General features: G+C 44.2%; 1 protein-coding gene across 1 annotated transcript in view; it reads right to left on the reverse strand.

The window, feature by feature from the left end:
• The window catches only part of LRP1B (LDL receptor related protein 1B), a 1,835,733-nt gene that overhangs the window by 1,051,225 nt on the left and 772,412 nt on the right, over window positions 1-12,096 (reverse strand). The window lies entirely within an intron of this gene.

A 12,096-nucleotide genomic window follows, 5' to 3' on the forward strand; every position in this document is an offset into this window, starting at 1 on the left:
CATTTGTCTGGTCACTTAAACACTGTTCCTGCACTTCCCTGCATCCAGCTCCGGCGGAAAAGAGCAGGAAGATTATTTACGTGTTTGTTATGGGTAAATGTCTCTATTATCTGGAAGCTTCAGCCAGCAGCCCAATGACAATTACTGCTGCCAATTAGTTCTCCAAAAGTTCAAACTTCTGTTGTTTGTTTAGCTAAAAATAAAGCCTGATACTGGGCCGAGCTTTAGGTGGTTATTTATTTAAGATAATCTCATCATTAATTTGATATCTCCTACATGAATATTGACTATTATTGTTGCTGAGAAACTGACTCATTAAAATTAATGGCATAGACCATCAACATAGTTATTCCAAAATAATAAATGACATACTAAACAATTTTTTACAGTTTTGGACAACAATAGAGACACAAATGTGATTATGAGTTGATTTCAAAGACGTGATGTCAAAAACATATAAAAAAGAATAAAAATAATTGACCATTATTTAAAGAAAATATTGCACTGTTAATTTTGCAAACAAACAAAACAAAAATCTTCAGAGCAATAATGAATACTTGTCATTTGCAAGCAGTATAAAATGTTTACCCACAGTGCATCTTTCTCTGTGTGTCTATTTTCCACCTAGTGTAACTCATGGTCCTTTTAAAAAGGTTATTATTTTCCACCCCTGGTCTAGAACATACTTGTCTACCCTTGGGACCTACTCTTTAGAGTACAAACTACATCATCAAGTCCCTACCGCTTTCAACTCACTAAGAAAGTGAATGAGATCTGGGAAGGTTCCCTGCTCTCCCATCGTCTGGGTGAGTTATCCAGCATTCAAGAATTAGTAGAGGAAAGACAAATTTCTAGCAATAATGGCTGAATATAATAATGGACTGAGGTGCCAAGCTGTCGGCAATGTGGGGCAGGTTAAAAATCCACATATAGTATCGGATGTAATGAAGTCCAAGTTGGCTGGAGGTGCGGGTTTCTGCCCAAACTCTGACTTTTTTTTAAAGTGGCAATCATGTACAAGGCATGGTTTTGCCTTGTACATGATTGCTGCTTTTAAAAAAAAGTCAGAGTTTGGGCAGAAACCCGCACCTCCAGCCAACTCAGACTTCATTATATCTGGCCTATCGCCCGCATTATAAGGTGTTTTCAAAATATCTTTTTAAGTATAAATATTTTTCACATCATCACACAGCATGGGATACCCCCAACGTAGTGCTAGCCAGCCCTAGGATGTTTAGCACACCACACTACAATATTTTGTGTTACTGGCCCTGCAGAAACATTGTGGGCCTACTCTCCTAGGATAAAACATCCCTGTGCTGATAGCTTTAGGGCTTTTTCCAAACCCCTGAGAAGCAACTGTAAGGTAATAATCATATAAAAAATAGATTAAGTATATTTATTATTGTCACATTTCATATCCCAGCAATCCCTGTTATGTCCAATTGTAATAGCTGCCAGGGCATGCTGACACTTGGATAACCAGAAGTCAAGAATACCCTGGCATCCACAGTCCATTTGTACCTGCAATGCACCTGTAAAGTATTGAAAAATATATAAAGTAAAATATTTAAAAAAGAAGATGCACACTGTAGATATTATCTTACATTGAAAAAGAACTTCCTCATACTTCCCTTGATCACCAATTTATTATTCACCTGTATTCCATAGATTCCCATAAGTATCAACATATTTGGCAAAATAAAAACCACATAGAACAACAAATAACTTGAAAACAACAAATAATGACTAGCACCTGCAGTTCAATTAAAATGAAAGGCTGCACTCTGATTGGTCAGAGCATAACAGCAGCTATTCTGATTGGATAGTACCCCATGTGGGTGGGCTACTACTATCCAATCAGAATGGCTGTTCTCCCATGGTAAATTGCAGCAGTATCATTTTATGTTTTAAGCAATACAAAATGACTCTTACAAGCCCCTGATTCCTCCAATTATTTCTGTCAGCTGTCAATAATCTGCTCACACTTGTACTTTTTTATTAAACACACTGGGACTTATTTAAAAATATAGTGCACCATTTTAATTTGTCCAATCCAAAACTGCCAATCAGGTATCAGCTTTCACTAGTTAATCTACAGGAGCCTTTTGTAAACAAGTTGCCCACCATTTGTGTAAATTATACAAAAGTCTGCTCTACCCAGAGCAGCCAGTTTACAAAATTAATAGTCATGTTTACCACTATGCGTAATGTACAACTTTTTGTAAAGTAAATAAATATGAAAACAACCCACAGGAAACATTATGCCGGACTTGTCATTACAACTTAAATAGCATAAAATATGGCAACAATATTGCAGCCAGCATTCAGGCCTCAGAGACAATATGCAGAAAAAAACAAAATTAAATAAAAACAATTTAAAACACAATACTGGACATAAATATTTAATTTATGTGGGTAAATTATCAAGTGAGGTTACTGTGTTCATGCCTTGGTCTGGGAAAAAAATAGGTTGATGTTTTATCATTTTGAAACATAAATTTAATTTGCTGTGTTTACAAAACCATGCAACTGACAATAACGAAAAGGCAGCGAGGACAATGACTGTGCCGAACGAAGCTTTTCTCCATCATTTAACTTCTGAACCCAGCGGTAATCAAGTTTAGATCAGATTTTCAATCCAGTCATAAAAATGCTATTACATGAATAGAGGGGGAACGCTCATAGCCAGGACCATGTTTATTGCATGACCTTGGAATCAAGTGCATTATTCTTTAGAGTATGCAAATCCCAATACTTGAATAAGCACTCACATATTGTTCATCTCTGGGAGAATACACATTTTGGAGAACATTTTGCATTTGCATGTAATTAAAGTACAAATTACTTTCAAGAAGAAAAGGGTGAGATGTGTACAGTGAAATAAAAAGATGCATACTGTATGTAGTAATTATTCACAGGTACCCTTATGAATTGAGTATGAACAGTGGTGTACTGTACGTGGCTTTTATGCTTATATATAGTAAGTATAAGGTATTTCTTCAATGTATAATCTAATTTCTAGAGATGTGCGTGGACCCCCGTGTTTTGGTTCTAATTCATCATCATGCTTTGGTTTTGCAAAAACCACCCTCATATACAGTAAATACGGAGGCGTAGCCAGAACTTTGTGAGCCCCATAGCAACCTTTTGATGGGGCCCCTGTCCCACTGGTTCTAGAGAGACACCTCTCTTCTCTAGTTCATATTATGTCACATACAGATGTTGCCCGCTCATCTATGCCGCAATGCATACACACGATCACACAAGAGCGCGTCATAGTGCGAACGCGCCGCTCTGCAAGTGATCACAGCAGGTGGACGCTCCATAGGATTGCATTGTGTGGGTGTGTATGTATGCATGCACATACGCTGAGGGCACACTTGCTGCAATGTAAGCGTGGCTACATCTGTAGTATGGCTGCCAATTCATATTATCTAACACAGTACCACCAAATTCACATTATGACATACAGAGTCCCCAGTTCATATTACACCACATTACAGTGACCCCAGTTTATATTATGCCACAGTACAGTGTACCCACTTCCTATTATGCTACACTATAGTGCCTCCGCTTCATACTGTGCCACATTACAGTGCTACAGTTCATGTTATGTAATATTATAATGCCCTCCAGTTAATTTTATATCATATTACAATGAGCTGGTCCAGGGACATAACTAGGTATATTGTAGGACCCAAGGCAAAAGGTTGTAAGGGGGGGCGTGGCTACGACGGCTGAGGAGTAAGCAGCAGAACTCGGGAGCTCCCCGGCCACCAAACTCCTGCAATTGATCCTGACCCCCTCTGGTGCCTCTGCCCGGCCGGAATCTTCACCACAAGCTGTGGACACCGGCGGGCACCTTCTTCCGCACTCTCCGGGACCCGTGGAGCGGCGTTGACTGACCTCCGGCCCTGCGGCCTACACCTCCTCCGGATCCCCGGCCTTGATTTCGGTGGCCTCGACCGCGAGTCGCCCGGAGCTCGAGTGGCAGCTGCTGCGGCTTCCGGACGCCGCGGAGGGACTGTACACAGGGGATAACTACTCTTCTGCCTGTCGGGCTGTGGCTTGGGGCCCGGATAGCCGACGAAAGTACAGGTACTCCTGGGGAAGGGGAAGGGGCACGGCGGCCATCTTAGAAGCTGCTTATATAGGCTGCTGCCCGCGCCTGGACATATGCAAAGCTAAGAAAAAATCTGAGAAAGCGCTATACTGACTAGTGTGTGTCGGTTATTCGAACTCCTTGATCCTTAAAAAATCGGTTACTCCAAAAGATGGACTGCTGCTCTCAAGTATGGGGTGTTGGATCCCAAAATTTTATAACACTAGAAACAAGAAATATAATGAAAGCGCTGTCCAAAATTTAAAGAGTATTTTTATTAAAAATTAATTTCTAAAATGCTGAATACATCCACATTATTACTGTCTAAAAGGTATCCAATAAATCAATCAATAATCATATGTATTTTGGGGACTCCCTCTTTGTCCCCGTACCACTTCTAGATAATATAACTGTGCACAGTGGATACAATTTTAATAAAATCTTATCATCTCATTAGAACAACCAATATTCTATAGCCTAGACATAAATGTTCCTCTCTGTTACCATCAATATATATATAAAATGACTGAAAATCCTTTCTAATATTCCTAGATTCAATGAACCACAGTCCCAGTTGTAATTAATAGATCTGAGATAGTAGGTAATTTATAGGATCCCTCAACCGGGAATTACTATCATTCTGAACGTTCAATGTCTCTGGATTTTCACTAGTGTGTTATTTAGGATCACCAATAATTGCTAATCAGTGAATGCTTTACCGGGGATATTCAAATTGTTTATCTGATATTCTTTCACGGGCGTCCCCGTGTCTTTAGATATAGATGAGTGATCTAATCCCCTTTTAGTGATAGCATTAATCGGTGTAGTCTTTATCAGGCTGTATTCAAAATATACTGGTTGTATCTCACCATGTAATTGCGGCTGTGTCTCTCGAAGGGCATATAGTTCTATTCCAAGCGCACTGCACCGTCTCTCCGCCGTTGGTGAGTCAGCAATCACCTCGCAATGTCCGGCAGGGTATTTCTTACGGCTGTGCCTCTCGTTGGAACTTTCCTTTGCCGTCCAAAGTATAATGGCCCGCCTTCCACTGTCCAGGTCGCGCTGTCAGCATTCACTGCAGACCTCAGGACGGGTAGCTGTATTCTAGGCCGGGCTCACCGTGTCACATCTACTTGGGTTGGCAGAATTAGAAGCCCTTGCTGGATACTCCTGTGCCGCTTTTTAAACTTTTATCCACAATGCTCGGGAGCAACTCTCAGCCCGATTACCCCGGCTGTTTCCTCTTCTGAGGAAACAGCCGGGGTAATCGGGCTGAGAAACGCGTCAAGAGTTGCTCCCGGACTGGCTCCGGACTGATCTCCTGCGTTACAGAAGCTGGGCTTAGGCTATCGGAGGGAACGATCTTAGATCGGGGAGCCCCCCTCCTTTGCATTGGTGGCTCTAGACTTTCCGTCCAAGTGGTGTTGGTTAGAGGTTTAGTTGAGAATCTAGGCCTTCTTAGCACTTGGTAGTTTGGGTTGTTGGTTTGGGATATAAGTATGCCGGTGTTCTGGGGGGTGTACGGGAGGGGAGGGATAATTGGGAAGCTGCTAGTTGCAGCTCTCTTTGCTGCTGTTTTTGGTTTTTTTTCTCTAGTTTGTTATTTTTCTTACTTGAGTTTTTTCTGAAGCAAGGATGTTTACTAATTCAGATGCTATGGATTATAATGCTGGGCTTATGTACGTCATGTGCTGCTGGTATTAATGATGTTGGTTCTCAGTTATATTTTGGGAAATTTTTATCCGGGAGGCACATAGAGTCTTCATGGGGTCATGATTAACCTGAAATTCCTGGCATGGAATGTCCGAGGTCTGAATAACAAAATCAAACGATCTCTGGTTCTAAATATGATTAAGAAATATGACCCGGATATTGCATGCCTCAGTGAGACCCACTTGGAGGGACATAGGTTATTGTCTTTACGCCGGGCCTGGGTGGGATGGGCTTACCATGCCTCTCATTCTTCCTTTTCTAGGGGTGTCTCGGTTCTGATTAAAAAATCAGTACAATTTGAATTATTGTCGATCAAAACTGACCCATATGGAAGATTTGTATTTATGGAATGTAAACTGAGCTCCCAGCCTTATTACATATTAGCGGTGTATGTCCCCCCTCCCTTTTCATATGTTGTGCTGCAGCAGGCTGCCTCTTTCATTGCTCCATCTCCTACCACCCCAGTGATATGCCTGGGTGACTTTAATAACATCCTAGATTTGTCCTTGGATCGATGGCATTCCCCGAATGTTGCGCTGGCGGGTGGTGGCCCTACCAAGTTTGCAGATTTCTTGGATAGCTTGCAGTGGGTTGATGCGTGGAGGCTCCGTCACCCTACGGCCCGCCAGTTCTCCTGTTTTTCCAGTACTCATGGCTCCTTCTCCAGGATTGACCTGATGCTAGTGTCCCCTGCCCTTGTCCCCGGGATCATTGACATTCATTATGAGGCCCGAGGGATCTCTGACCACTCCCCTCTGTTGATGACTATTGCTGTGGGAGGTCAGAGGGGACACTCTTATTGGAAGCTGCACCCCTCTTGGCTGACCCAGCTAGGTGACTGCAGCGACCTGGAGACTCAGTGGGGGGGGGGGGTACTTTAACGATAATGTAGGGTCGGCCCCGGGTACGATAGTTTGGGATTCATTTAAGGCTTTTTTGAGAGGTTCATATATTGGACGCATAGCGGCTCATAAACTATCCTCCAGGGAGAGAGAACAGGCCCTTGAAAGCGACGCCAGGGAACTAGAGTCCCAATACTTGCTAGATGGTGCCCCCGCGACGAAGGTACGCTGGCTAGTGGCTCAGTCGGCTTGGATGGCCCACCTGTCCGATAAAAACTCACGTTCCCTCCTTTTTAAGGCTACTAATATTTATATGCAGGCTGATAGGACGGGGGGGCTCCTGGCCCGTCTGATACACTATGATCGGCCTGGGTCTACGATCACCCAGATGTCCGATGGGGATGGCTCCGTTGTTGACACCACGCCGGACATTGCGCAGTTATTTAGATCTTATTACTCTGGAGTTTATAGCTCACAATTGACGTGCTCTACTCTAGATATCTCGCATTACCTGGGGGGTATTGCGCTGCCCGCACTCTCCCCTGAGGCCTGTGAGCTGCTGGAGGCGCCCTTGACGCTCGAGGAGGTGACTGCGGCCATTGGTATGTCCCCTAGTGGCAAGGCTCCGGGGTGTGACGGGATTCCCTCCGAGGTTTACAAAACTCATATAGATTTCTTTGGGCCCAGCCTCCATGCCCTATACTTGGATATATTTGCCAATAACGAGCTTCCCCTCTCTATGTCAGAGGCAATTATAATAGTGATTCCAAAGCCCGGTAAGGACCCTGGGTCTCCAGACTCCTATAGGCCGATTTCTCTGATTCCCACCGATGCGAAGATCCTGGCAAAGATATTGGCAGTACGGCTTAACACGGTGATCACCTCCCTCGTTCACTCGGACCAGACTGGCTTCATGCCAGGGAAGTCCACATCTATTAACCTACGTAGACTATATACCATTTTGCAACTCCCACATGACTCCCCTTCTGACTCGGCTGTGGTCTCGTTAGACGCGGCCAAGGCTTTTGACAGTATTGAATGGGCTTATTTATGGGAGGTGATGGCTTGTATGGGCTTTGGACCCAACTTTATCTGTTGGACTAAGTTACTGTATCAACATCCGAGTGCCAGGATCTTGGTGAACGGCTATGTATCCCCCTCTTTTCAACTATCCCGTGGTACTAGACAGGGCTGCCCCCTATCCCCCGCACTGTTTTCCCTGGCCGTCGAGCCCCTGGCCTGTCTGATAAGGTCACATCCAGATATTGTGGGAATCGGTACGAGCTCACGTGAGGATAGAATAGCTCTATATGCCGACGACATGTTGTTGTTATTGCAGGATTACACCAAGTCAATGCCCACTCTGCTGCGTGTGATTGAGTGCTTTGGTGATCACTCGGGTCTTAGAATTAACTGGTCTAAATCGTACATTATGCCAGTCATAGGCCCCCCCCTACTATTCCCAAAATCCCCCTGCCACTATGTTGGACGATACAATTTAAATACCTCGGGATTCACATAACTAATGACCCTTCTGATTTTGTCCCTCTGAATCTGGACCCAACTATGCAGTGGGTCATGGGCAAATCCAAAACTTGGTGTAAGCTTCCACTGACGGTGTCTGGCAGGGTCAATCTTATTAAAATGATTATACTGCCCAAACTTTTATACATTATTCTCCAGTCCCCGGTATATATTTACCCGATATTCTTTAGAAAATTAAATAGTGTTCTATCCTCTCTGATATGGGCTAACAAACGACCTAGGATACAGCTAAATGCCCTTACCAGGCAGCGCTCTGACGGTGGCCTGGCTCTGCCTAATTTTCAGATGTATTACTACGCTGCTCAGCTGACTTATATTAGTGTGTGGGCGCAGGATTCTGGGGTTAACTCCTTACACTGTGAGTTTATTCGCTGTTACTTTCCTCACCTCTCACCTGTGCAGGTGCTGCTGAGTGGGAGCATAGCTCGGTTTCTTCCCCCTATTATTTTCCAGGCATTAAAGATATGGCAGGCCCTGAGAGTCCTCTTGGGATACGATGGTCTGGACCCTGATACCCCCCTTTGGTACTCTGACTGGCTCCCTGAATTACATGCGCTTGAGGGGCGGGAGGTATGGGCCCCTAGATCTTTGGTTTCTATCTCCCAACTTTATCTAGACGGGGTACTCAAATTCTTTCAGCAACTGAAAGATGAGTTTGGGTTACCCAATTCCTATTTTTTCAGATACCTCCAGCTTCATCACGCCCTCCAGTCCCAGTTTGCTGAGTCCCCCCCACGAATCCTCCCATTTCCCATCAAGACCTTTGTGGCTACTTTGGGTCGAGCTAAGATGGTCTCCTGTGCGTATGGATATTTACTTGCTAGGCTCCATGCGGACCCTCTGACACGTCTCCGTGGAAGGTGGGAGGAGGATATGGGTTTAATAACTGAGGAGGACTGGGCCCTTGCTCTGGAATACCCTGCCAAAGTAACCAAATCTCTTAGATATCAGCAGATTCAATTCTTCATTTTACACAGAACGTATATGACTCCGGCTAGGCTGGCTACTTTCGATACGGGCGGATCTGGCCTTTGTCCTAAATGCTGGGGGGAGGTGGGAACATTTTGGCATCTAGTGTGGGATTGCCCGAGGTTGAGGGTGTTCTGGTTGGGGGTCAGGTCAATCCTGGAGAGTACGGGAGTGACTGGCGGACTGCTTACCCCTCAATTCTGTATTCTGGGGATGGGATGCTCTTCTTCTCTGTCTGTTTCAATGGGTCTCTATGCTAGCAGTGTATGTGCCTTGGCTAAGGTTTGCATTGCGAGGCTATGGATGGCCCCTAGAGCCCCCTTGGTTTCTGCGCTTAAGACCCTAATTAATGATACAATAATTAAGGAAAGATATATATATATGAAACAAAACGCATCAGCCAAATTTGAAAGGGTCTGGTCTCCATGGCTTGACTCCCCCCATTCTCACCCGATCCCGCAACTATAGAGGGCACTGAAATGCTAACTTACCAAATATTTACTCCTTAGTGACGTAGTTGAGCTGCTTGGCGGCTGAGCCCTGTGGAGTCGCCTACTTAACCGCATGATTACTGTGGTCCGGAATCAGAATACCCCTTCTCACCTTGCTTCGGTTTTTTTTTTTTTCTTTTGATTTTATGTTTCTTATTGGTTAGTTTAAGGGCGTAAATATAAAAGTGTATGAGGATTTATATTTATGGCTATGGATCTTGCAGACCCAAATAATCTGTACAATAGGAAATTATGTGTAATTCCCTCATGGTCATGTTCTGATATCCCTCAGCTGTGAATTTCCCTCAATATTGGGGTTCTGCCTCGAGCTGATGGATTTATTGTTGTGATATTGTGATGCTCTGCAATGTCTGTACCTTATTCTCCAGTTTGCTGAATAAAAATTACTTTATAAAAAAAAGGTTGTAAGGGACCCCATGTACCACCAAAATGGTGAAAAATATTTATAACATATGAAACTGTTACAGGGAAGGTGGGCCCCTATCAGCTCTGGGCCCCATAGCAGCTACACTCCTTGCACCTATGGTAGCTATGCCCTCGAGTATATACATATATTTCGATGGCTGATGATGTGTCCTAATTTGCCAGCAGTTGGCAAAAAGATACTTTAATTAGTGGAGCGGATACTGACTACTCCAAACTTCATTTAGTCAGCACCTTCTTTCCGGCTGCTCCGCAAGATACACCTACCAATAGCTATTGACTCATGCCAAGTTCCTCTGCCCATGGGCTGCAAGCTGATTCTTTGGTCCTCTCTCCTCACTCAGTAACGTCCACTTTACTGCCACCACAGACACTTCTCCCTGAGCTGTGGACACTCTTTAATGTCAGACGCAACTCAAACCCTGTCACACAGCTCTCAGCAAAGCTCTCCACTATGGGCTGTCTGTTGCTGCCAGTCCTCTCTTCAAATTGGCTCACCTCACCTCAGGTAAAAACTCTCAGCAGCAGCTGCTGCTGCTTTCCACACAAAAAAAACTTTGAAATAGTCACAGCGCTGTTAAAAAATCCTAATGATTTTGCAGAAGTTCTCATTCATATGTTCTCTTTTTAGAGAGGATAGTATTCATATTACAGTTCCAGCTTTATCTTAAAAATCGTTAGCACTATGATGTTTAATCAGCCTTCAAAGTTCTACTCAAAAAGCATAGGGGCACCAGCATATAACTATGGATCCCGTATCCTTATTAAAAGAAACAGTTCATGTCTCCAAATCACAAAAAATAAAAAGTTTTATTAAAATGTCCAAAAAACGAAGTTCTTAAAAGCACACAACACTTTACCGGTTACTGACAGGCTCTGATGGATTATCCAAAATGGTACTTTAAACAGTAGGGGTACTCCTCACTGAACTTCTAGGACGCCAGAGATATTCTCCCTTTATTCTGGACTTAGCTACCAGATGCTTATTGCTACAGGGTCATCCCTCCTGTTGGCCATCCCCCAAATTCCGCTCCGGTGTTCAGACCTCCTCAACCGCTATGCCACCCGCAGTGGAAATCTTACTCCCGGTTTCTCCTCATTTGGTGATAATGACCGAAACCACCTATGCACCACCGACGCGTTTCTACCCGTTTCGGGTCTTTGTCAAGGTGTAGGTGATTTTGGTCTGGTCACTTTTTATGTCCTATCCTGGAAATCCGGTGAAGGCAATCAACATACAAATACACAGATTCAGGGTTACTTCATCCACATTCCGGGGCCTCTTAAAATAAGATTTTACTTACCGATAAATCTATTTCTCGTAGTCCGTAGTGGATGCTGGGGACTCCGTCAGGACCATGGGGATATAGCGGCTCCGCAGGAGACAGGGCACAATAATAAAAGCTTTAGGATCAGGTGGTGTGCACTGGCTCCTCCCCCTATGACCCTCCTCCAAGCCTCAGTTAGGATACTGTGCCCGGACGAGCGTGCATAATAAGGAAGGATATTGAATCCCGGGTAAGACTCATACCAGCCACACCAATCACACCGTACAACCTGTGATCTGAACCCAGTTAACAGTATGATACCAACGAAGGAGCCTCTGAAAAAATGGCTCACAACAAGAATAACCCGATTTTTGTAACAATAACTATGTACAAGTATTGCAGACAATCCGCACTTGGGATGGGCGCCCAGCATCCACTACGGACTACGAGAAATAGATTTATCGGTAAGTAAAATCTTATTTTCTCTGACGTCCTAGTGGATGCTGGGGACTCCGTCAGGACCATGGGGATTATACCAAAGCTCCCAAACGGGCGGGAGAGTGCGGATGACCCTGCAGCACCGAATGAGAGAACTCCATGTCCTCCTCAGCCAGGGTATCAAATTTGTAGAATTTAGCAAACGTGTTTTCCCCTGACCAAGTAACTGCTCGGCAAAGTTGTAAAGCCGAGACCCCTCGGGCAGTCGCCCAAGATGAGCC

The sequence above is a fragment of the Pseudophryne corroboree genome, chromosome 7 (assembly GCF_028390025.1).
Source record: "Pseudophryne corroboree isolate aPseCor3 chromosome 7, aPseCor3.hap2, whole genome shotgun sequence".
NCBI classification, from domain to species: Eukaryota; Metazoa; Chordata; class Amphibia; order Anura; family Myobatrachidae; genus Pseudophryne; species Pseudophryne corroboree.